At 42.9% G+C, this 26,946-nt stretch overlaps 1 long non-coding RNA gene across 1 annotated transcript; it reads left to right on the forward strand.

Annotated features, from left to right (window-relative positions):
* The first annotated feature begins 23,536 nt into the window (after nucleotides 1-23,536).
* LOC128476853 (uncharacterized) lies at nucleotides 23,537-23,800 on the forward strand. Its single transcript, XR_008347852.1, has 2 exons — nucleotides 23,537-23,610; nucleotides 23,649-23,800. It is a non-coding gene; the product is annotated as an uncharacterized LOC128476853 (long non-coding RNA).
* Nucleotides 23,801-26,946: the final 3,146 nt, after the last annotated feature.

Here is a 26,946-nt window from a genome sequence, read left to right on the forward strand (position 1 = left end):
GTCCTGCGCATGCTGAGCTCTGCTGGAGGGAAGCCTCCTCATGTCTGCTGAGAAGGAAGCTGCCGGTGAGTCTTACAGAGAGGGTCCGGTAGGCGGCCATTACCCATACACCACCTGTGCTCCAGGCAGGGGCCCTGTGAGGTACCTGTGTGCTGCTTCACTGACATTTACAGGGCCCCGCCGCGTGCAGCACCGCTCTCCAGGAACTGTGGGGGGATGGGGTCTTTGGAAGGGGTATTGGGCAGGGTGGGTTTGATTTGAATCATGATTTTTAGATGTAAAGACTTGCTGGTAGTTATAATCTTTAATACTAGGATTTGGAGAACGATTTCAGTTACTGTTATTTAACTAAAACAATCACACATCACATACATGTTCTTGTATTTGCTTAAATGTTTATTATCTGAAGTGATTAAAAAAATCTTTAAAAAAAATGAACTTGGATAACTAATCTGTATTACATGACTTTAATCAGGAAGGCGATTAGCGAGTCCCTTCAGCCCCCTGACAAATTAAATAAAGGACACCTTATTACCAGAAGAGGGGGCAAAACAATTGTCTTCCCTCATATTCCACTAACCTCTTCAGACCCCTTATGACATACCTGTAGCAAGAAGCGCATTAGGACGTACAGGTATGTCCTAAGGGGACTGAAGAGGTTAATTATCCCCTGCACCACCAGGGTATGAGGGATAACAATACCATGGTGGGTATGGAAGTGATTTGTATTACCCCATATGTATGAAGATTATTTTTTTTTGCTGGTACTTGAAAAATCGTGAGACTCTGATGTTAAGACAGGGGTTGATGAATTTGGTTTGGATCTAAGAGGTGGATTTTTTTCTTCCCCAATCATGTTTTTATTTTCCTGCTGTCCATGATTTGTCGAGCCTTGCCATACACTAACATACACTTACACACACTAACATCTTATGCTCACAAACAGTAACACCTTACAGTGACACACATGGTAACATTGTAGGCTTGTGTACACACCATACACTACATGCTGACATACATACGCTAATGTCATAGATAACAAAAACACCATACATGCTTGCACCACACTCATACACAATAAGAGACTGTGTTTATTTGACTGTAGCATGACTATTTTGAGCCTCCTGTGTCCCGCCTACTGTGAGTACCCTGCAGAGGCACACACTACCACATCTGGTGGCAGCGGTGGGATAGGGTGCCTGGGTATTGTGGGGACAGAGCTGACACCGTGGGGGGGGGGACTGTTTAAGTGAAGGGCTGAGAGACTGGCCCAGCAACAGCAGCAAGTGATAGGGCAACAAGAGCAGCAGCAACAAAAGCTGACGCAACAGTTAAATGCCCAGCAGTAGGTTACGCAACAGATGGTGTCCTGAATTAGAGCCCTGCGCGGGACTGCTTTTTTAATCCCGCTCCCGCCCGCTGCCGCTGTTTGTAACTCCGCTCCCGCCCGCTCCCACAATGTGGGTGTTCCGCTCCCGCCACATTTGTGGTCAATCCCGCCCGCTCCCGCCACATTTGTGGCCAATCACGCCCGCCTCCTTACCTGATTTCCCGCGCAGTCCCGCAAGTTGTTCTCTCACAGCGTCTCTGCTCGTGCTCCGCCCAGGAACAAGGCGGAGTCACAGGAAGTGACGTCACATCACGTGACTCCGCCTTGTTCCTGGGCGGAGCAAGATAGGAGACACTGTTATGGAGCAGCGAGAAGACAGCCTTGCGGGACTGTGCGGGATTACCGGGACCCGCAGGTACAGTGCCTGAACGCCCGCTCCCGCCCGCAGCCCCAGCAAGACCGCCCGCGCCCGCAAGTTTTTTGGCGGGTCCCGCGGGTCCCAATGCAGTCCTCTATCCTGAATGACACCCCCTGCATCTACTACTACTGTTCCTTTAAATGCAAGTACTGCTCCCTGTGACATATTCTCAAAGACGGGTCCTGATGATTAACCTGAGGCTTTCATGACAACTTTTAAGCGAGTGGCAACTGTCTTACAGTAGCCGAAGAAACAATGGGCTATTTGCCTGGCCCCTCGGGTGACTGGAAACGAACAAGCAGCATAGCCGGATTTAAATGATAGCGATGCCATGGGCTATGACCTGGTGCGTGCAGCCATACTGGACCGTTTGGGCATTTCTGAGGACACCTACAGGCAAAGGTTCCGGCGAGAGAAGCACCCACCAGGATCCGAGCCCAGAGCCTTCTCCCAGCTTCTTCATGACTTTTGTTTAAGGTGCCGAAAAGCAGAACAGCAGCAGAGATTGTGGTGCTACTTGTTGTGGGTGTCTTGGTGCAAAGTCTCATGGGAAAGACTATTGTTTCAGTAACTGAAAAAACTTTTAACCACAGACCTGTTAGGGATATTAATGAGACAAAATAGGTAAAACCAATATTTTATCCACACGCAAAATAACGACGCTATCAATTATTGTAGGACCACATCCACAATATTAATACAAAGAGATACCCTATATTTAATCTCCGATCCTAAATCCTTTCAGATCGCTGAAAATTATAATTCAAATTAGATATATATTATCACGATAGTCAATCAAAAATATTATTTATTGTAAACACAATTTATAAAATCTGTATATGGGTCACACAGTGCATAATATAAAACAGAAAATTCTTAAAACATGTCAAAAATGAATCAATTCAAATACAGTATATTATCGATAGTTATCAATATGAATTATTACTTTATGAGTCTAACACAATTAATTTCCAGTCCACTCAGCAACCAAAAATAATAATAATCAGGGCAGTAATAAAATATATCACTAACTCTATCTATATATTAGTTCTACTAATATGACAAAATAAGAGTATCAGTGAAGTTCCTAATAGATGCAAATGATGTCAAACTTCATCTACAGGTAAAATACCTTTTCATTATTGTCATCATCACGGGTTATAAGCTGCAGTCTCACAAGCCGTCATATACAATAACGTCATATACTATTTCCCAGAAAAGGGGAATTCTATACGAAGAAGACAAAATTCACCTCTATTCAGAATAATAAAACAATTATAATTACCACCACTTGTTGCTGCGATCCAACCGGTCCTTGTAGGAATTAATCCAGGTTCAGTGGCAAGAAATTAAGTGGGAAAAAGTATAACTTTCTAAAATTCATATATGTTACAACTCAAAGTAACTCTGAGAGTAAAATATGATGTCAGGATCTAAAGATTCCAATTCTCTGGGGTAAATTTGGTGAATGAGTCCGTCAGGGTCTGTCTGTTTCAGGGTCTGTCTGTTTCAGGGTGCCTTTGTTACAGGGTGCCCTAGGGTGCGTCCTTTTAGGGTCAGTTCTTTTTAGGGTCAGTTCCCAAATTATTAAAGACATAAGCTTTTAAAGACAGGGCTTATTATCATAGCCTCCACCTATTGACTGGAATTCTCCAATCATAACGGTGGGTTTTACCCATTATAATTAGGACTTCCACTCATATTTACACTGTTGTAATTTCTTAATTTACCTGTGAGAGACGCTCTGGTCTAAGAAATAACTTAAGACCATTACATATGCGTTGGAATTTATCCTTGGTCTCTCATATCTCTTAACGTTACCTCCTAGATAGTAAATGAGATCTTGGTAGTCACCCATATCTCCAGACATTGCCTCCTAGGTAGTAAATTAGGCTTTGGTGGTCTTACAATGTATCCCCCATTCCAATTTACATTCCTAAGGATATGCAGTGTCTACTCCTTAACTTTCTCATGGAAGATAACGCTAATTGTATAATATATACTGAAGCATCTATATACATGAATATTTCTTTGTTCTCAATTATAGAGGGAACAAGGACAAAAAAAAAATAATCATTATATGATTAAGTAAAATTAAATGGCTCTGACTCCATTTTGTACTCATGTAAAATACATATATAGAATACTTGTTTTCCATCATAAAATATCTGACAGACCCAAACAGCATTAACAATAGCTAGGTGGGGAGCATGTGCAAAAGGGCAAGCAGAGCACAAAGAGTCAGGGCTCAACCAAGCGTGCATTACCCTGGAAACCGACCCCTAAACAGGAGATCATGAATACAGTCCCATTCCCAAAAGCACTACTGCCGTAGGTGCCGTGGGGGGGCTGGCCATTCAGGGAATGTGGGTATGCGCAGTCTTGTGCTGCAAATGGACACAGGAAAAGGCAAAGTTTTGTTAAATGTATTATACCTGTGGTAATAGGTGGCGAGATGTTACAAGCATTCAGGCTGCGGTCAAACATCGATAACACAAAGTCTTGCGGGAGACGGGGTTAGAAGCAAAGAACAGGGAGCATATTGCATGTGTGTATGAGGATGTAAAGTCTTCTGTAACCAATGCAACTGTTACTGTTTACAGAAAAAGCAAATCTGTTAGTCGGCGTGGCATCAGTATTTCCTTACTCTTTTATCCTGAGATGTGACTGGCAGGGTTTTGGAAACGTGTTGGAGACAAGGTACTGTTTTCTAAATCACCTTCCCAAAACACCTCCCAGTCACGTCCCAGCATAAGAGGTAATCCTCTCCGGATTGTGTCGCTATCGGTGACATCTTTCTCTATAAAGGCTCTGATATATTCCTCACTCACATTAGGCCCAAGTAGCGTCAGTTGGGAGTGATTTTGACTTACAGGATACACCCTCAGAAAGGGAATGCGACTCTCGAGCAGGACAGTTAATGCTAGCTGTGTGATTTTCTTTTGTTTATTGCTTTGCGAGCGCGAATGCATTTGCCCTGTGCCATGTGGCCAGCCTGTGCTTGCTTGGGGGACTCCACAAGTGACTAAGCACTGAGCAGAGGAAACACTTCCTCCAATGGACACAGAATGAGTCCTGGTTGATAAGGAGAAACAAAGCCAGTTGAGGGAGTGATTGCTTATGCCAGATTTTTTGAGTTAATCAGGGTATAATGATCAACTGTGATGGATGTGCTCCATAATGATCAACTGTGTCAAGGTCTTTACATAATCTGGGAAGAAAGCAACCGTGAGCTCACCTTCCTCAATGCCATAGGAGAGGACCTCACTGCTAACCTTTAAGAGGGCTTAATTGTTCGGCGTTTTGAACAAAAGCTGGAGTGAAGTGAGGTGAGGTAGTTTGTCAGTTCACAGTAACGGTACAATTGTTTCCAAAATTTCCAAGACTTTGGAGAAGATAGGGAGCCAGTCTGTAGTTTTATTTATTTTTTTATTTTTTATCAATGCTTGATTTTAAAGTGGAATCAGAAAGAAGAGGGAGAAACTAATACGATCATCACTAGGTTACTGCCACAAAAATAGGGCCGTTCCAAAGGACCATAAATGCCTCCATATACCCTGGAGGGGAGGCCCAGACCAAGTACCCAAAAGCTGGTCGGGGGGTGGTAAGTGCTGTCTTACCATGTGATCCAGGATCCCTGCTTCCTTCCAGTAGAAGAGTGTACTAACTCCACCACTACCCAAACCCTGCCTTTCAATCCGGTCCTTGTATGAAGGAACTGAAGGCTTCCACCAATGTAGGTGATCATACCTTTGGCCGTGTTTAATAAACCCTTAATTTGGGACCACCTATACTCTGCAACAGAGAGGTGTTGTGGAGGAGCATAGCATCCAAGCCGATTCATTACTCTCACCAAGGCCCCATTGACTGATTTCCACAAGGGCAGTATGGGCGGATGGCCCTACAAAATGTGGAGTAAGGTCCCAACCTCCCTACCACATGTTGAGCAGCTGATGCCTGCTCCAAAGTAGGAGGTGACCCATCCTACTTGGGCTACTATAAAACAAGGTCAGGATTTTTTAAGCATTTTCCTAGATCTTGGACACAATGAAGCATGACCCTCTGAGGGGGATCCGCCAACATGACCTTAACTTGCTGGGGGAATCACCTCTGCCCAAATAAAGCAATTTGTACGCCAGAGAGATTCCCCTCCTGGGTCCTGTGAGACTTTGTCTCCCAGGGAGAGAGTGGATGTAATCTGCTGTCTGAGTTTACTGAAACCGCTCTAATCCTGTGAGTGTGCCATAGGCAAAGGAAAGAGCATAGCACCTCTCCCCCACCCCTGGACCACAGTGGCCTCAACCAAAGAATGCAACTGCTCGGTAACTGAAGCCGGAGCTATATACCTGAGCCCAGGAAGTTTTTGTGGCTAATGCCCTTCTACATGCACTGGGTATGTAACCACTAGGTAGCAATTAATTCCTTAGTAATGAGGTGGGCAGTCACTGGAGCACTGAGCTTTAGCAACATTGCAGGTAGATGGTCAGGCACACATTGAGATTTCATTTGTAGCTTCAGAAGGTGCCTAATTGCTTCACTTTGAAGTTCTGGCTTGAACTGGAATTCAGCAGTAGTTTTGATCCTACAGGAAGCAGAAGCTCGGTAAGCGATCACATCCTCATTTTCACCACCACTTTTGAGACTTGTCCAGGGGGCATTGTATTTTTTCACCGTTACTTCTAAATACATGTTCTCTATGCATGTATATTTTTATTTTGCACAAATATACTTAGTGTTATCATTCATAGTGTAATAAATAGGGAGGTGGAATAAGTGCAGTGCTAATACTGACACCATGACCGGGGTACAATATTTTTGTTGGCTTTGGCCTCCTTGTCTGTATGACATTTATTTTTTCCAGGAATAAAACAATCTTTCTCAGATAAGCCTGGAATAACTGCTCGCTGTGCTGGTACGAACAAGGATATATGATGTCATACTATATGTATAATAATGTCCATAACTAGTACGTAAGCATCTGTCCGTATACAGAAAAGAACTGAAGCAAACACAAATTATCCAGGAATATTATAAGCACAGAAGGGCAGAGACATGTGAAACTGTCAGTGCAGAAGCAGGAAGCCGAACAGAAAGATAACATGTCATATAAAATGTATAGATGGTAAAAGAAAAAGTAACTTTTATACCGTATATTCCGGCGTATAAGACAACTTTTTAACCCCAGAAAATCTTCTCAAAAGTCGGGGGTCGTCTTATACGCCGGGTACTAACCGAGTATCGGGTACTTACCGAGCCGGAGAGTCCCACGAATCTCTAGGGGAGGGGCGAGTGGAGAAGCCGCCTCCCCGGGCCGGTCTTCAGGGCCGCTCCGAGGTAGGTGCAAGATCGTGATATCCCAACTAGCGCGGGGATGATGTCATGTCCCGGCGCTCGGCATCAATTGCCGGCGCGTAGTGATGAGGGAGCAGTAAAGCACAGGTCAGAAATGACAGACCTCGCACTCCCACAACTGGATGGAAGAAAGAAGATAGAAGATGAGGAAGGTAAGAGATGGGGAGAAAGGGGTGTGAGTGCAGTGTATGTATGTTGGTATGAGATGGTCAGTGTATGTGTATGGTCAGGTGTGTGTAAGAGCAGGGTAGGTATTTGTGTGTTTGTAAGCTGGTGTGTGTATATATATATATATGTGTGTGTGTAAAGGCAGGGGTGTGTGGTGAGGGCAGTGTATGTATGTATATGTCTGTATAACAACCAGCCAATCACCGGTAAGGTACATCACTTGCCGTGATTGGCTGGTTGTTGTATGCTGTGTAGAGGGGTAGTCTCAAACTCTATATTTTAACTGGAAAAGTTGGGGGTCGTCTTATACGCCGGAATATACGGTACATATTTTTAAGACAGTATACTAATTAAATGACCACATTTGATACAGGAATGACTATTAAAACTCATCTTATTTATTAATTACTTTAATAAATGTCTTCTGTTTATCTCAGTTTTTTTTAGCAAAATGTAACATTTTGGGAAAAGCATAAAGCTTAATAACCCAGCAGTTGATGCCAATATAGCAAAAATCTCTACGGCCACCATGTATTTGCCTTTGGTGCTCAGATAGGCCGGGATCATCGCAATCCAAACGCTGCAGAACACCAGCATGCTGAAGGTGATGTACTTGGCCTCATTAAAACTGTCCGGTAATGTCCTGGCTAAAAAAGCTATAATAAAACTAACAGCTGCCAGAAGCCCCAAATAACCCAGGACACAGTAGAAGGCGATGACCGAGCCCTCGTTACACTGAACGATGATCTTTTCATTGTATGAGTGCATGTCCAGCTCCTGAAAAGGAGGAGAAATGGCCAACCAAATAATGGTAATGAAAACCTGAATGGAGGAACACATCAGAACTATAATGTTGGACACTTTGGCTCCCATCCATTTTCTCCAGTAACTCCCAGGTTTGGTGGCTTTGAAAGCGATGCAGACCATGACGGTCTTGGCCAACAGAGAAGACACAGCTACTGAGAAGATGACTCCAAAAGTAGTGTGTCGCAGCATGCAGGTTACATCCTCAGGACGACCGAGGAACAGAAACACACAGAGGAAGCTCAAGATGATGGAGACCAGGAGGAGGAAGCTGAGGTTCCTGTTATTGGCCCTAACTGTAGGAGTGTCCCAGTACAGGATAAAAATACCCAATATAAAGAAACTCAAGATTAAAAAAAAAACGCTGATAAAGAAAAAAACTGGAACCATTATATCGTCTTTGTATGACAGGAAGTCGTAAGTCTTAGGAATACACTTCACTTTTTTCTCGTCAGGCCATTCGTTATCTGGGCATGTCTGGCAGTTTTCACTGTCTGGAATAAAGAAGACAATGGCTGGGATATATGAAAGTGTTTCTGCAATGTGATAGCAACACTAATATTTTCAAGACAAGAGGGGTTTTTTTTTGATACCATTATTTTGCTCATATCATTTTTACTAAATATCATAATTTACTAAAAAAATCACAAAATATGGTGAAAAATTAAAAGAACAGTTTGCCTTTTACTTGAAAAATCTTTTACACATCTACAAAAACCAAAGAAGGAAACTGCTAAATAGATTCTGATATTTGTTCTGAGTTTAGAAATATATATAGATATATTTTTTTTTTGCTTTATGTTTACATGTTATGATAAGCCAATATGTTCAATATTGCTACCATATCCCCACCCCCTCCGAGCAGCATACCTTAGGCTTTTCTTCCTAACGGACAGGAAACAGAAGAAAACGGAAGGACAGGTCACACTTTCATTGTGCAGGTACTTAACCGGGTTGTTTGGCTCGGAGGTCCGCGGTACCGTCTCCCGGTCGTGTAGGCAACCATAGTTCCTCAGGTGGACTACAGGACGGGTTCAGCTCCCATTTGTTGCAGCCTCCTAAGCGAAGCTGCTAAAGACGTCCGCCATCTTTATGGTGTTTGGCAGTGTTCAAGATTGCTTGAGCTGTAGAGTCTCGCAGTGCGCTCTGATGAAGCCGAATGGTGATCTCTGAGCAGTATAATGCTGTGTTTGGGTGAATTGAGTGCTCCCTACCATTGTGATTTGGTACAGCTTCTCAAGCTTACAAGTATCCTGTAGCAAACCTTTAAAGAAATGCGTCAGTCCCTTCCAACCTCTCAATTTAGTGACCTGCCTCGAAAAAAAACAAAAAAAAAACATGAATTCTCTGAGATTTTCCCCTCAACAGGAATCAGACTTTACTAATTTTCAAAGAGAAAGTCTGACATCATCCACAGAAGAAGATAACTTGTCTGTTTTTTCTGTTCATGGGATATGAAGACACACCAGTACAGGGCACCTCCTTTTTGCCACAAAAGAAGACTTAGAGTTTTTCCTTTACATCCATTGTTTAAAGAGACTATGCAATTAGAGTGAAATATCCTTGATTTCCAAACTCTTTAAATCTTTTTTTTCGTTGGAGAAGAAAGAATCTAAGTTCTTAGAAGCTCCTACTTCAATTGACAAGGCTGTTTCTAGTTTAGTAAACTATTCCTATTGAAGATTCTTCAGGTCTTAAAGACATCATGGATAGAAAAGATGGTTGTGCCTTGAGATGTACTTCTCTGTAACCACTACTCACAGCTTCTACACTTTCTTGGTTCCTTGAGGATACTCACCAAGCTGCAAAATTTATGGGTTTATTTAAAGTCGCTAGACATGCTGTAAGGTAAAAACCTTGGTCAGCAGATTTGGCCTAGTATTTGTTCTATTCCTCTGGAGGAAGGCAAGCTATTTGCCTCTCACTTGGATTAATTAATTGAGAAGCTCATAGAAGAAAGACTTTGCCCCAAGAGAAAGAGGACTTGGAATTCTAACCTTTTTCGCTCTTCTTACAGAGACAAGAGGATAGATCATCGCATCATTTTAAAGCCCCTTCATCCCAGTCTTCCTCCAAAAATATTTTAGAAGGTTCAAGTGGAAAACTCGATAAGGCGTTCTGACTGTCGGCTGCAGGTAGGAGGAAGGATTTCATTTTTCCATCACCAGTGGTGCTGGTGAGACATTTGGTGTTCATCAGATTATTTGAGAAAGTTAAAGAATAGAACCTTGCCAGCTTCCTCCTGTAGTTCTTCTTTTTTCCAAAAAAGTCTGCTTACCAAATGGCCCTTGTGTTAGAGGTTCAAAACTACTAGACAAGGAAGCTGGGAATAAATAGGAACAGGCGCTTATTCCAGGATCTTCTTGGTTCACAAACCAAATATTACTGTAAAAGTCTGTAAAAAAAGAAATCCAAAATATAGTCCCTTTTTGTCAGTGGCTCACTTTGCAGTTCGGAAACGATCCCCGCTTCTTCGGGCTCTCCCATTCAGCCTGTCTTCAGCTCTGAGAATTTTCACAAAAGTCATGGTAATTTTCATGGCTCTGCTTCCATCACAAGGTATTTAAATCATCCCATTCCTAGACAATTGGTTCATAAAGGCTCGCTACTCAGTCTGCATATTTCAAAGGTCATTGTTTTGTTGAAGGCTCACAGTTGGATTGTAATTCTCAGTCATCTCGGAATTTAATCCTAGGTATGTGGTAGACTCCATAAACATGACGTTTTTTCTTCCCAACAACAGAAGTGTAAAAAGATCAGTCCAGAGAGTCATTTATCGTTCCCACTCTATTTGAAATGCCATGTGGGTGGCCATCTCAGGGGTCGCTTGGGCAAAGGCACACATGCGGCCTCTTCAGAGTTTGATCCTAAAATCCTGGGACAGAAGGCCTAACACTCTGTAAAAGTTAATTTGGGTACCCAGGCCATTGAAGGCCAACCTTGCTTGGTGGCTAGCGCATGCTCACCTCAAAACAGACGCCTCCAAGATAGGTTGGGGGGGTGGATGCATATGCCTAGCCTAACAGCAAAAGGACCGTGGGGATCAAATTATCTGAAGCTCAAAGCAGTGTGTGTGTGTGGCTCTTCTGTGTTTCAGTTTGTCAAAGGCCTTCCTGTTCAGGTCCATTCAGAAAATACTATAGCAGTAGCATATTTAAAAAAACAAGACGGAACAAGATCCAGTTATGCACAAGAATAATGACTTGGTCAGAGAGAAATCTTCTTGCTTTATCAGCAGTTCACATTTCAGGCTATCACAATATCCTGGCACACAGATTGAGCAGAGGTTCTCTCTCCCAAGGAGACTGGGAGCTCACCAACAGACCTTTTGCAGAGATCATCCACAAATTTTGTACACCAGAAATTGCTCTCAAAACTACCATTACATAAGTTATGGTGGGTAAAAGGTGATGGAAACCCTTCCATTTAAATTTAAGGGGTAGTAGAAGTATTATTATTAAACACTCATCTACAGACACCAGACACGCCAGAAGGCTTGTTTTTCCCTCATAAATCTCATGGTGCTGCCGAAACCACAAGGGATTCTGGGTAGGCGCATGCAAATAAGGTTAACAATTATCACCTTTGCCTCTATACCCACTTTATACAGTGGATATAGAGTGTTTAATAATACTTCTACTACCTCTCAAAACTACAAAAGCGAATTCAAAGCTTCCCCAATTCAGTTCGTTTAGGACAGGAGATGCTCCAGAGATAGTGGATGCTCTGTCAGTTCTGTGGAGCTACAGACTGGCTTATATATCCCCTCCCAGTCTCTGATTCCTGGGTTCTACAAAAGATCCAGGAGGAAAATTCAAGGGCTATTGTCATCATGCCAATGTAAACCACCTTATATTAATTTTCATTAGGACAAGGTTGTTTTAAGACCCTTCAGAGACTTTCGTCCAAAAGTTACTTCTTCCCTGCCGTATGTTCAAATCCGGTTTCTCCCTTTAGAAAAGGAATTTAATTCCTTGGATGTTAAACATTGTCTCTCTGTTTATTGGATAGGACTCTAATATTTTTTATCGTGTCTTTTAGGGCCAGAAAATAATTCAGGGCTTCTCTCCTCCATTCTCCATTACTGCCCAATCTGCTAGAGCTGTTGCCACCTCCTGGGTGGAAACTATGGTTGCCTCACCTAACCAGGTTTGTAAAGCCCCTACCTGGTCATCTGTACACACCTTCTCAAAGCATTACAGGCCTCTGAGGACGTTGCTCTTGGATGCAAGGTCCTGCAGGCAGTAATTAAGCCCTCAACCCACCCTTCTTAAACTATCTTGGTACATCCCAAAGGTATGCTGCCGCTTGATGTCGGGGAAAGACAAACTTTCCTACCTTAAATTTATTTTTCCCAACACCAGGCGGCTGCACTTGATTCTCTCCCTAATAAATTAATTTTTTCACTCTGTTGTGTCTGGCTCGTTACTTCTGGGGCACTTCTGTTGCCAGCTGAATGTATGCCAGTATTTGGGGAAGGGTGGAAGTTTTACAAAACATCTTTTTTCTTAAGGTTCCTGTTGTGCCTGAAGGAGCCTGGAAGAAAACTCTAAGGTATGCTGCTGCTTGGTGTCGGGGAAAATACATTGATGGTAAGAACTGTCGTCTTTTGCACATCTGATCATCCAGTGCTGATGTCCTTTTTGGGACATCTTTGGAGACGGCCAACTCATTACCCCTATCAAGCCATATATTTTTAAAAACTAGACACCCCAGGATATTTCAAATGGTGGTATTTTACCTACGTGGTTCTTAGGTATAGTATCGCAAGCTTCTTTATTATCATTTAGTACATTTGCAATTTGTACAAATTGCTTGCGCATTCTGCAATCTTAAACTTACAGAATATTTTAGACAGTAAAAGACGGCAAGCAAAAAAGAAAAAACATGATCTACAGAGGTGATGTATTATCTACAGAGGATTATGGTGCTAGGGATTTTTTGTAAAACAGTGATATCTGTCAATTTCTGTCACTTCCACTGAATTGTCCAACCCAGCCGCTCCGGCTTCTTCTGTCACTGAGTTGGATGCCTGAATTGCTCCTTAATCTGTATAACATTCACCTACCTGTTACATTGGACATTTCACCCTCAGAACAGGGGACACAGCGATAACAGCACGTGTTATATGCAGAAGCTTTTCTATATCCTGGAGGACAGTAGTCATTGCAGCGAGCCCATGGGATCTGGAATATGAAACAACATACTGAATATTTGAAATGTATCCATGACAGATCTACAAATAATCATTTCTGAATTTAATGGTGTTGCATTTTTTAAAATTCAATCAAGACAGATGCATGAAAGCAGAGTTTGGAAACCTGACACATACTGTGTCTATAATGTTCTGATATCTGGGCCCTAGGCAGATCTTTACCTGTCAGGGTTATGGTCTGTTCTGCATTCGAGTTCGGCACATGACTTGTTGAGATCATACATGGCATTGGACTTGGACTTGGGACCTCAAATCTACAAGTTGTTGACGCATTGTATTGCAGTTGTCTGCACTCAGGGTGCTTCCACCTGTATCTCTGATCAGTGGGCAATTAAAACTTGCTCCTAGTCTGGATTCCTGACTCAGTGATATGTTGCCCGTTCAGCTTGTGTTGTGGCCACTTGTTTAGTATCTGACTTCTTGCATGTTTGCCTGCCCCTGAGTCTGGTCCGTCTGACTATGCTTCTGGTTTGTCCCTTTGTACCTTGTCTCTAGATCTAGTTTTGTGCTTACTTACACTGCTTGTGTGATTTGTATCCTGCGAAGATTCTGTATATAATGCAGCCAGTCTCCACTATTATACTATATTCTCGTGTGGAATGCTTCCTAAGGGCACCGCAAACTCTAGCTAATAAACAGCATGCAATAGGTATATAAAACACAGATTATCAGTTTATCTTGTAGATACTACTAGCAAAATACTATTAATACAATATATTAAATATATATCATGAAAATATTATTGATACGTAAAGAAAATGGTGGCCGTTAACACATAAAGAGAAATATTCTGCTTCATCATTCTTTACTTAAGAAGCAAATGTAAATATTGGACTTCAGATTTCTCTGAATTTTTCATAAGAGCAAAAATTGCTATTTTCATAAATTCATATCAATGTCCGAAAAGGAAGGGCCCCAACAATACAAACTAAAACAAAGCACAGTGATCCAAATTTGTATTTGCATTTAATTGGGTTTTTTCACTCTCTAACTCTGTCCATGTCTCCCTACGTTCTCCGTGTCTCTGGTTCTCCTTTGCTCTGTTTCTTGTTGTCCATTTGTTCTGTCTTCTCGAGTCGTTAGTTATCTGCAGCATTATCCTGGCCTGGTGGAATAGTTCTGTGAAAAGGATTTATAGGAAGTAGGGTTGTAAACACTGGCAGGTAGGCCTTGACACTGGGTTACCCACAGTAAGATGGCACAACTGACTAAACCCCTCACAGTAAGTAGAACAGGATCCAGGTGATTGACAGAGGTCCTCAAAGGGCCTGGTCTCAGAGGAGTGCCATGAAACAGAGAAGCCAAGATTAAAAACCTAACCCACAGGAGCAGCACAGCTGGGCTAAAGTGTCTGCTTGGAAATGTCACAGGCTACCAACAGAAATCACAGTAACTGAGGACGATAGCCAGAAGGACAAGATGTGCTAGAACGGGGTCAGTAGTTAGCCAGTCAGTAGCCAGAAATCCCCAAATCAATGATAGAAGCCGCAGGTACTAGACAATAAATATGTGGTCAAGCAACAAGCTAAGCTCAATAGCCAGATAACAATAACTACTCAACATAGAGGGTCAGAAGGTGAAGAGTACAGGGAGCAGGTATCAGGACCCTAAGTGTCAATATTAACAAGGCACGACAACTGAGCAACTGTTTATTTCAGTGCATGAAGTACATGACACTCGCCACTGGGTGATGTCTGCCAGTCATTGTTTAACCCCTTAACGACAATCCCCGTACATGTACGGGGTTGCCGTGCAACGGGTTAACGACAATGCCCGTACATGTACGGGCTGCCGTTAAATAGCTGCATCGCCGCGATCGCGGCGTTTTCGCCGCGATCGGCGGCTTTGCAGCATCCACGGAAGCCTCACAAGTGAGGCTGACCGTGGATCCGGGGAGGGCAGCCCTCGGCAGCCCTCCCCGGAAGAAAAATGGCCGCCGCCGCACCGATCATAAATGATCGCGGCGGCGCCCGGCTAAAGCTGCTTAGGAAGCGATCGGAATCGCTTCCTAAGCATAAACTGTGTTACTGACATGCCTCGATATCGAGGCATATCAGCAACACTAGCCCCCGACCCCCGATCGCCTTGTGATTGCTCCGAGGAGCAACCACAAGTGCCATCCTGTGAATGACGTTGCCGTCATTCACAGGATGGCATTAACAATAGATATGAGTTCACAGAGGGTCAATCCAGACCCTCTTGAGAACTCTCGAGCTCCTCCTGCAGGTTGAATGCAGGTACTGCATCCAACCATGCAAGGTCAATGGAGCCCAGCTCACTAACGAGAGTGACTAGTAAAAAAAATTAAAAAAAAATTAAAAAAAAAAATTAAAAAAATGTCAAAAATATGGTAACATGTAAAAATACCCATTGTCACCAAAAAAAAAAAAAAAAAAGTTTTTAATAAGCAAGTCCTAAAATTTTTTATCTTTACAAAAATTCCATTATGGAAAGAGTTAAAATATTGGCATTACAAATGCCCATAGGGTGTCTAGTATTAAAAAATATATGAGTTGATGGGGTAAATTGAATTGGCCGGGTTCAAAGATGTCCCAAATATGGGACATGGGGCAGATGTCTAAATGGCGAAAAAATACACACCTCACAAAGGCGGCCTTTTACCTCCCAAATAACCCAACAAACCCATGCATGGGGGGTATCGCTGCGCTCAGGAGATGTTACTGAACACATATTGGGGTGTTGTGTGACACGGACATACACCAGGAGCGATAAATTTATACCTGAAGTACAACATGTGTGAAAAAAATACAAAAAGAATTACTACCATAAAGTTTCACAAAGGGTAGTGGTAAAATTAGTGCATTGAAAGGGTTAAAATACCAGCATTTCAAATACCTTGGGGTGTCTAGTTTTTAAAAATATATGATTTGATGGGGTAAATTGCATTGGCCGGCTTCAAAGATACCCGAAATGGCACATGGGGGGAAGAATTACCAGATTTGGAAAAAAGTTTTTGAAATGGCAAAACGCTACCTGTACTTATTGCCCCATAACGTGCAGAAAAAAGCAAAAAAACATAAAAACATTGGGTATTTCTAAACTCAGGACAAATAGTAGAATCTATTTAGCAGGTTTTTTCATTAGTTTTTGCAGATGAGTAAAAGTTTTCTGTTTAAAAAGTGAGAAAAAGTAATTTTTTAACAAAAAATCCCCATATTTTATCATTTTTTTTATAGTAAATTAGATGATATGATAAAATGAATGGTATCTAAAGAAAGCCCTGTTTGTCCTGAAAAAAACAATATATAATATGTGTGGGAGCATGAAATGAGAGAGAAGAAAATCACAGCTAAACAGTAACACTGAAAAACGTTAAAAGAGCCATTGTCCCACAATATACTACGAGTAAAAACCCCTATTGTCCTTAAGGGGTTAAGGTTTCCCGCTCAGTTTCCATCTGACTCTGCTGAGCACTCTGACAATGTGAAGATGGTGATATCACTATAGGCCCCGATAAGCTGCAGAGACCGTTAAATACTTGTTCTGGCTTGTTAAGAAAAGTGAACCACAGGAGAAGAAATGGAGCAAAGCAGAAGTGGAGACACGGAGAAGGAAGAGAGATATTGACAGAGAGAGTGTGAATGGGTGACTGAAAACAAAGTACTTGTCCTTATGGGAAAATCCCACTGAATTTTATTTGAATTGAAAGAGCGGGAAACTAAATTGCTTGTCCTAAAACAAATTGAACGAAATTATTTTTTTTTATCATTTTTGGTCCATGTGGACATTTCTAGTAAATATTTATTATCATTTTATCTAGTTGAGGTGGCTTAAAAGCTTCTAGGTATGATAAAATGTCCAGAGTTTCAACCTTCTGTTTTTGTGTTGGGATTGAGCTTTTAATCAGTTGGGTTAAGTGACAAAACTCCATTGAGCGTCCAGGCTCCAACTTGAGAAGTAAGCGCATGTAACCGTAACATTTTCAGTGCAAATTCCTCCTCGAGAGCATATTCCTTCCTAATTAACCAATCTACAAGTACTTAAAGCAAGGCATTGGATTATTTCTTACTTTTCCATTTTTCCAGATTATATTTTCATATTTTATAGAATGATCTTTATAAAGCCTTGAGATGTCAGACGTTCCCACTTGACGTTTTTCTAATATGTTCGTAGTTTTATCGGTTTTAAGGATCAGGTTTTGAAGATAATATACACTTGGAATTTCTCCTCTCTCATTAAACAAAATGTCCTTTCCAGAATTGTCTGTGTAACGCACTCTTCTTACATAATCACGAAGCTTAAAAAATAAAGTACATAAATTGTAAAACAAACCAGTATGTGAAAAATGAATCATTCAGCACTCATATCCTAAGAAATAACTAATAAAGTAACTGAGAACATACTGTATGTCACCCAAAAGTCATGTTTAACAATTAATTTGTAAGCACTGAGGCTTAGCACCCTGAGCTGGGGGCACTGCAGTGTTTCGGTTCTCCAAAGAGGCTGGCCTTTATCATGGAATTCACCTTCACTGCGTCAGCATGAGATTAGTCTTTTTTTTTTTTGTAAATTCTCCGTTTATTGTAATAGAAGCAACAGAAGACATCACAGCACAATACTGCGAAATAGGATGTTATACAACAGTAACGTCGGTTCAGCACACCCATAAGTACATCCAAACGAGTAGTGTACAAAAAGTCACATAAAGAAAGTATATATACTCTTATACAGTGAAAAGCATAACATACAATCAGTAAGCGATTAGTCTTTAACCCCTTCAGTCCACTATAGCTGTACCGGTACGTCCATAAAACGCATCTCCAAGAACCCCCTTATCTACGTACCTGTACGTTCTGACGTACACATCCCTGCTGCTACACGGGAGATCAGGCTGTCGTTTGACTCCCTCCTGACATGATGCTGGCTTCTTCTGCCCGATCTCCTGTAACAGCTGTTTCAGTTTTAAATGCCCATCTGCGCAATCAGGCATTCCCTTCTGGGTCGTGTCACTTCTGACATCACCCGGAAGTTCACCGGAGGACAGGATATCCCCTGCAGGGTCTGTCTAGACCCTGCTGGGATATCCGATCACTCCGATGAGGCACTGATCACAGACACTGCACAGTGTGATCGGTGCAGGGGATCGCAGGGAGGAGAGTGAGAAACCATGTTTATCACTCTTCTCGCAAGCTGAAAAACGAAAAAAAAAACACTAACACTTTATCTAACAATAAAAAATCACTTAAATAATATAATAAATAATATTAAAAGAAAAATAATAAAGTGAGCTAAGTGATGTCATTGTGACATCAGTGGCATTAATAACATGTTCGAAAGGGCCCTAAGACGACCTCTTACCATACTGCACTGATATCAGTGCAATGTAAAAAGAAATTACAAAAAAGAAAAAACCCTTACATCTTATTGCCTTAACAAAACATCTAAAAGGTATTGTAATGGGTTGCTTAGTTAGGGTTATAGATACCCTATGAATCCTTCGTCTGTCCCTCCAGGATAGTCTCCAGCCTCAAAAGGCTAATAGATGGATCTTTGTCTTAGATCACAAAAGTAGTCACGACCACCATGATTGTGAAGAACAAATGGAACATTTTATTGTTGTAAAAAATAGCCTTATATATCCACATAATTGAATTAACATTAATAAACAGGTACATGTAGACGACCCAACCTTTAATCCCCTTTGGCTACTGAATCTCCTCCTGGCAGTAATCCTGTTAATGGGATTTGTTAACACAATGGAGTAACTGCTTGAGCCATGTTTGTTATGCAGCCAGGCTGGAGCCATCTCTGTCTACCTTGGGGCCCTGTATGACAGGTCGTTCTGTCACATCACTTCCCCCTTTTGGGAGAGCCAGACCCGGGGTTACTCACACGAGTTAGTTCGGGGGTGGCTTACAACTTCAACAATAACAAAACATTCAGGGTAAAAGTTATACATCCAGTTGTCGGGATAGTCCGTCAGCATTCTGGTTTTGCCTCCCGGGGCGGTATTGTACCGTAAAGTTGAAGGGTTGGAGTGAGAGACTCCACCGTAACAAACGTCCATTGTCTCCGCTCACCCAGTTGAGCCAGACCAGGGGGTTGTGGTCTGTAAGAACGGTGAATTCCCTTCCGTAGAGGTAGGGTTGAAATCGTTTGCGGGCCCACACGAGTGCAAGGCACTCTTTTTCAATGGCCGCATACCCTACCTCCCGGTCCAATGTCCAATAGCTTGCAACTTTGGTATGCTACTGGGTGCTCTTCCCCTTTGTCGTTAACCTGGCTCAATACAGCTCCGAGCCCAAACATGGAGGCATCTGTGTGAACCAGAAAGCGACGGTTAAAGTCAGGAGCTGCTAAGACTGGGGCTTTTCCCAGTGCAGACTTAAGTTGGTTGAAAGCTTGGCTGCACTCTGGTGACCACAGTATTGTCTTGGGCCGGGCTTTCTTGGTGAGGTCTGTCAGGGGCTTAGCTATGGAGCTGTAGTGGGGTACGAACTTTCTGTAATACCCCGCTGTTCCTAAGAACGCCAAGACTTGCTTTTTGGTCTGTGGCACCGGCCAGTGGACTATACTGTCTATCTTGGCAGGGTCGGGTCGCTGTCCCCCCCCCCCACTCAGTGTCCTAGGTACTGTACCTCCCCCATACCTAGCTGACATTTATCCGGTCTGATTGTCATCCCTGCCAGCTGGATACGGTCTAATACTTGCTCCAAGTGCTGGAGATGTTCCTTCCAGGAGCTGCTGAAGACCGCTATGTCGTCCAGGTACGCACATGCAAACTCCTGCAGCCCCTCGAGGAGTTGATCTACCAGCCTCTGAAAAGTAGCAGGGGCGTTCTTCATCCCAAAGGGCATGACCTTAAACTGGTACAGTCCGAACGGGGTGATAAACGCTGACTTAGGGGCAGCGTCTTCGGTCAGAGGAATTTGCCAGTACCATCGACTTAGGTCGAGGGTGGATACCCATTTGGCCCCGGACAGTTTGTCAAGGAGGTCATCTACTCGGGGCATCGGGTAAGCATCCGTGACAGTCTTTTCATTAAGTCGTCTGTAGTCTACACAGAACCGGGTGGAGGAGGGGAGGGAACTCTGTAGGGCGCGGGGACGACTAACTGTAGGGGTGTAACAGTGTGGGGATCAGAGGTGTCTTCTAAGGGTGACCGGTACAGGAGCCCATCTTTCCATAGAATGCGGTCCTTGTGCTTGCCTATTTCCCCCGTGGCAGCCCTAGTACGGTAACGTTGTAGCGTGGAGTCAGACAGGAGAGCCTGCTTGAACACGTCTGGATTGGGCCAAGGAAGGGAGTCAGTCAGGGGTGGGGGTCAGGGTCAGAACTTACTGGGGTCCCCTCAGTGCGTGCTGGGGCTCGGGTTACAGCACAGCAGGTGGCTGTGAGATCTGGATTGCGAGGTGCAAAGCGGCTTTCTAGCAGTCCCAAGTCATTGCCCAGGAGCACATCGGTGGGGAGTCTGTGCATAATGCCCACATCCCGTTATCCATTTTCTGCACCCCAGTCCAAGTGGACCCGTGCCATGGGAGTTTCATGGACTTGTCCCCCTGCTACTCGAACGTTGATTTTGTAATCCAGGGGCTCTATGTTTTCCAGTACTCCAGGTTGTACGAGTGTGAGGGTAGCCCCAGTGTCCCTCAGACCCTCGACCTGTCTCCCGTTTACAAGGACCGGCTGATAGTGGTGCTCTCTATTATCCATGTTAGGCTGTTGTATGAGGGATACATCCTGGGTATAGCCCCAAACAGGGGTACAATCCTCAGCTGGGACAGGGTTATCAACAGGGTCAAAAGACATCAGGTTCCCAGTAACCACAGGGGGATGGCTCACGCAATGAGCCTGCTGGGGTAGAAAAGGAGTTGTGGTGCCAGCATAGCGAGGCCCGGAGGGAGCTGGCCGGGGACATAGGTTTGGGCAATTCCGCTTGATGTGCCCCGACTGCCCGCACTGAAAACATCCAGTGGCAGGCTTAAGGATCCGGGGGGGGCGTGCATAAGAACGTGGGACGGCGGTGGAAAACAGTCTCTGGGGTCCCGGGGCAGGGGAATGCGGTTGTGCCATGGTAGGGTTGGCTGGGTAGCGGGGCAAGGGTAGTGAGTACGGGTCAGAGGGCGGCGGATGTCCACATATTTGTCTGCTAAACGAGCCGCCTCTTCCACAGTGGTAGGGTCATGGTCTCTTACCCAGTCCTTGATGTCTCCGGTTGCCAGTTGAAAAAAATGCTCCATTAAAAATTGCTGGATCACTTCTTCGGCTGTGACTGCCTCGCATCCCTGCAGCCAGCTGTGGACTGCCCGGCTCATCCGGTGTGCCCATTCCACATGCGTATCTTTAGGACCCATGCGTTGTTCACGGAACCTCCGGCGGTAAGTCTCGGGGGTGATAGCATACCGTGCCAAAAGTCGTTGTTTGACTTCAAAGTAGTCCTTACTGCATTCGTCGGGTATGGCACGATACACCTCAGCGGCTCTCCCCGTGAGCTTCCCCGCTAGGACAGGAACCCAATCTCGGTCCTCAATGTCATGGAGCTTGCACCGACGTTCGAAGTCTTGCAGGAAGCCATCGATGTCGCCCTTCAGGTCATCAAATGTCTGAAAGGACTGATGGGTAACCTTTAGTCTGTGCTTGGTGCTTGTGCTCCGAACTGATGGAGAGTCACCACAGCTGTTCCCGCTGGGTTGGACCCGCAATTCCTCTGCTCTTTCCCTTTTTGGTTTAAAAATAATTATGCAGTGATGTCACTAAATGAACCATCCAGTACCAGCAAAATGTGTAAAAAAAAATATAAAAAAAGTTTAAAATAAAAAAATAAAGTTTATTATTTTGAGCAAGTGCTAAAATTTCTCAAAAATCTCAACAAAGAGTTAAAATAAAAGCACTTCAAATACCCAAGGGGTGTCTAATATAAAAAAAATGGCTGATGGGGTAAATTGGAGTGGCCGAGCTCAAAGATAGGGCATAGGTACAGACTGACCAAAATGGAGAAAAAAAGCGCGCTTCCTAAATGTGGCATTTTAAATCTCAAACAACACGACAAACCCATGCATGTCGGGTATCACTGCACTCAGGAGATGGTCCCAACACATTGGGGTGTTGTTTGACAGTGACATATACCAGAACCTGTATATCTATAACTAAAGTACAATTTGTGTGAAAAAAAAAAATTAAAAAAAATTACTATTACAAAGTTTGACAAAGTGTAGTTGTATAATTGGTGCATTTGGAATACCCTGGGGTGTCTAGTTTTCAAAAATATATGGTTTGACGGGGTTAAATTGAGTTAACCATATTCAAAGATATTCCAAAGAGGAGATGGAGACAGACTGACCAGATGCTAAAAGTCTGTGTTGCCTCAAAAGTAGCCCTTTACTAGCCAAACAATCTAACAAACCTATACATGTGGGGTATCGCTGTACTCAGGAGATGTTCCTGAACACATATTGGGGGGTTGTTTTACAGTGACATATACCAGAACCTGTATATCTATAACTAAAATACAATTTGTGTGAATAAAAAACATTACTATTACAAAGTTTGACAAAGTGTAGTTGTATAATGGGTGCATGGAAAGGGGTAAAATAACAGCATTTGGAATACGCTGGGGTGTTTAGTTTTCAAAAAAATATGGTTTGATGGGGTTAAATTGAGTTAACCGGCTTCAAAGATATTCCAAAGAGGAGATGGAGGCAGACTGACCAGATTTGTTAAAAAAGGTTTGGAAATCATAAAACGCTGCTTGTACGTATTGCCCTATAACTTACAAAAAACAGCAAAAAAACATAAAAACATTGGGTATTTCCAGGGCCGGCCGAAGACTTAACGCCGGCTGGGGCGAAGTTTAAAACGCCGCCCCCCCCGCCGACGCCGGGGGGGGGCGGCATTTTAAACTTCGCCGACGCCATAATGTACGATCCCCCCCCCGGTACTTACCTTTAAACAGTCCTGCGGCGAGTCTCCCTGCTCTGCCACGGTGCCGGCTTGTAATGCTGAGCGCCGGAAATTGACGTCACTTCCGGCGCTCTGCATTACAAGCCGGCACCGGGACCGAACAGGGAGACTCGCCGCAGAGGAGAGAGAGAGAGGGGCGCCGAGCGGGTAAGCGAAAACCACTCGGTGCCCCTCTCTCTCTCTCCTCCGCTTCAAAAAAAAAACAAAAAAAAAAAAGCGCTTGGGGCGGCAAAGTGCCGCCCCTTCTAAAGTGCCGCCTGGGGCAATTGCCCCAGTCTGCCCCATTATAGGGCCGGCCCTGGGTATTTCTAAACTCAAGACAAGTAGTAGAATCTATTTAGCTAGTTTTTTTACTTGCTTTTTTAGGTGAGTAAAAGATTTTTCAAATAAAAGTCATAAAATGTGTTTTTTTTCAATTTTTCACCATGTTTTTTTTATAGTAAATAAGATGATACGATCAAAATGGTATCTGAAGAAAGCCCATCTTGTCCTGAAAAAAACAATATATAACTTATGTGGGTTCACTAAATGGGTGAGGAGAAAATTACAGCTGAACACAAGCACCACAAAAGTATTAAAACAGCCTCGGTCCCACAGGTTACAAAAAGAAAAAACGAGCCCGGTCCTTAAGGGGTTAATTTCCAGTTTAGTGAAACTAAGGGTTAGCTGTAATTTTTTAGATGTCATGTCCGTTGCAGCCTCTAGAGGTCACCTGTCAGATCACATTATGCTAACGAACTGACCAGCTGCATCTGCTTACCTGGGTGCAACCCTCCCCCTTAAAAACCAGTTAAATCCATCATTCCAGGCCGTAGCTTTGTAGTGTATTCAGCTTTGCTGTTTCTCCGCTTCCTGGCCCTGTTCTTTTCCCTTTTGGATTCTACCCGTTTTGACCCAGCTTGTCCTGATTTGGCTCTTATTTGTGATCTCCTGGTCTACCTGTTTTGGCCAGCAGTGATCTGATCATCATCAGCCCAATTTTGATCCCTGAAGCTGGGAATGCGATTGCCCATTTACCGGTGATTGCGCGTTGAGCCTGTAGAATTCAAAGGCTTGGAGGGGTGAATCCCCTTTGACACAATGATATTATATTATATTATATATACATTTTAACTAAAAGTGGTGCCCACCCCGTGGCCCGGGGATCTGCAGCACCGCGTTAGAAGATATTTAGTTTATTCATTATATAATATACCTTTTTTTTATAGCCATTCTTCCTTTGATTAATTTCATGTTCTTTGCTCGATGAAAAAATCATATTGTGCAGCGCATGTGCCAGGACATAAACGGCCGTGTACACAGGGTATGAGAAGGTAATTTTTGTTAGTCCCAACTTGATGATGTGTTCCTTTTCCGTGCAGTTATTAGCAGTAAAGTCATAAATTATTTGAAACAGATCGTTCTTCGCATCATTAGATATTAAGCAGTGAAATTCCGTTAACCAAATATCTTGAAGTATTGGATCAGACGGGCGATTGGATGGACGGACATTATCCAGGAAAGTCTCCATGCCAGGAATCAAGCTAATGGAAGGAGCAAAACTTAAACTACAATTAAATGACATCATTGTCTGTAAAGTGAAAAACAACGCATCTGACCACGAAGCTTTAAGGATAAGTGTCGTATTTTCCAAAACATGTGTGGATTTATGAAAAAATGTTTTGCAATTCATAGCACATGTTCCACAAGCTATGAGCACCTGTGATGTTGACTTCTCAATAACGGCCAGATCCTTATGGGTTCCTTCCATTGTTACAGACATTTTAATAATGAGCTCGATGCAGATCCCGTGGCTGGTGAGCACGTGGCTGAGCTCCTGGAGCTCCCGCTCTCCACTTTCATCCTGTGATGTGATTATTCCAACCCAGTTCCATCCGTAATGTTTCAGCAACTTCACAATCATTTCATATTGAATCTGATCTCCTTGAAATAGTTGGAAGTAGTTGGGGTACAGCGCCCCGTCACTGAGCAGTGCGTCAGATACCTCATAGCTGATCTAATAAGATTTATAATAGTTAGCGAGGTGGAGGTTTAATTTTTTAATGCCTTCAAATGGTTTACATTTCATATACAAATATCTATTTAGGCCAAAGAGCTTTTAGCCACCAATGGTTCCACTGAATGCATCAGTCTTTATTGATCTATATTTTTAAACCTTAAGAAAACAATAAAATAAAAAATAAGGTTTACACGCTCAATGCCAATATTACTTGTATTACTGCCCACCGTTTCACCGTTTTCCTTCTCTCCGACAGCACGGCTGCCGTTATGTTTGCATTTATATACTACATGCTCTATTTAAAAATAATGGCCAGAGTGGTGGGAGTTCCTTTTTATGCTGAAATTCACACGTTTATGTACGATATAATACGATATAATATATATAAAATATATGATGCAGCAAGATTTTTAAAAAAGTGTACAGACCCAGAATATTATGGACAGTTCTAAAGACCCCTTCTCCGGAAGAATAATGACATCCTGGAGAGAGTTCAGATGGGGGGGGACTTAAACGCTTTGCAAGAAAAAAAATTGTAAGAATAAAGGTTCTCAATCTGTCCAGCATGGGAGATGAAGAAAGAGAGAGAGAGATTTAAATACATAAAGGGATTTAACAGAGGAGAGGAGGGAAGTTACAACAAGAGACCAGAATGTAAAAGTAGAGGCTCAGAGGCTGAATGGAAGGGAGGTTTACTTTACTGAGAGAGTAGTAGATGCATGAAATGGGCTACCAGCAGAAATGATAGAGACTAATCCAGTTAATGAATAAAAACATGCATGGGATAGACATATAACTCCTGAATCTAAGACGAGACCAACGACTGATTAAGGTCTGCGTCTTTACAGCAGGAGAAACAGACCGTCTCGATGGGCCGGATGGTTTCTACGGCCACATTCTGTGTTTCTATTTTTCTGTTTCCTCTTTGTAGCAGAATCTAAGGAATGCAACGCACATCACTCCTAGCCAGCCATCTAACTCTGTGTACACAGAATCAATAAGCTAACTGTGTTGTCTGTAACTATTGTCTGCCATCAAAATTCTAGGCTTCTATCTTTCTGCCTTATTATAAACGCTTTATAGTAACTCAGTATTCGCTCTCTTTGGCTGTTCTGGTATCAGTTGGTTTTATTGTAAAAAATCAAACTCATGGTAAATTTTTAGTTAAACTACACATCCTATCAGTCCGAGCCATCTGCACCTTCAGCCCACAGAGAGCTTTCAGCGGCCTCTTACCTGCGGGTATCCGTACAGCCTGAGGATCTCCACCACTTGGATTGTAGCCGTTCTAAGATTTCCGATTAATCCTGCAAATTTATTACCTCGTTGGCAGGAATAATTTGGAAATTCACCCATTTCCCCTGATAATATTTGAAATAAATTCTGTAAAGATTTCCTGGCATTTCCACAAATATCATAAACATGGTAACCCAGAGTGATATTGGGTAAAATATGCGGGGTCCGGTTAATCTCATCAACAGCAAAGATAAAAGCCAGGAGATTTCTGTATTCTGTACGATCGACACTGGGGGGAAATAAGGCTCATTTATTAATACTTTATTCTGTAAGTTATTAATGAAATTTGTTTCCAACAAAAAATAAATGGACTTAACATTCAGCTAACAGACAACATGAAATAAACATCCATCAGCCTAAAAGAGAGAAGATATTCTGCTGATCTGCGGCCCCCGGGCTATCAGGAAATGCTATTTGCTCTGTTTTTGGGTCACGGTGTAAAT

Source organism: Spea bombifrons, chromosome 1 (genome assembly GCF_027358695.1).
Source record: "Spea bombifrons isolate aSpeBom1 chromosome 1, aSpeBom1.2.pri, whole genome shotgun sequence".
NCBI classification, from domain to species: Eukaryota; Metazoa; Chordata; class Amphibia; order Anura; family Pelobatidae; genus Spea; species Spea bombifrons.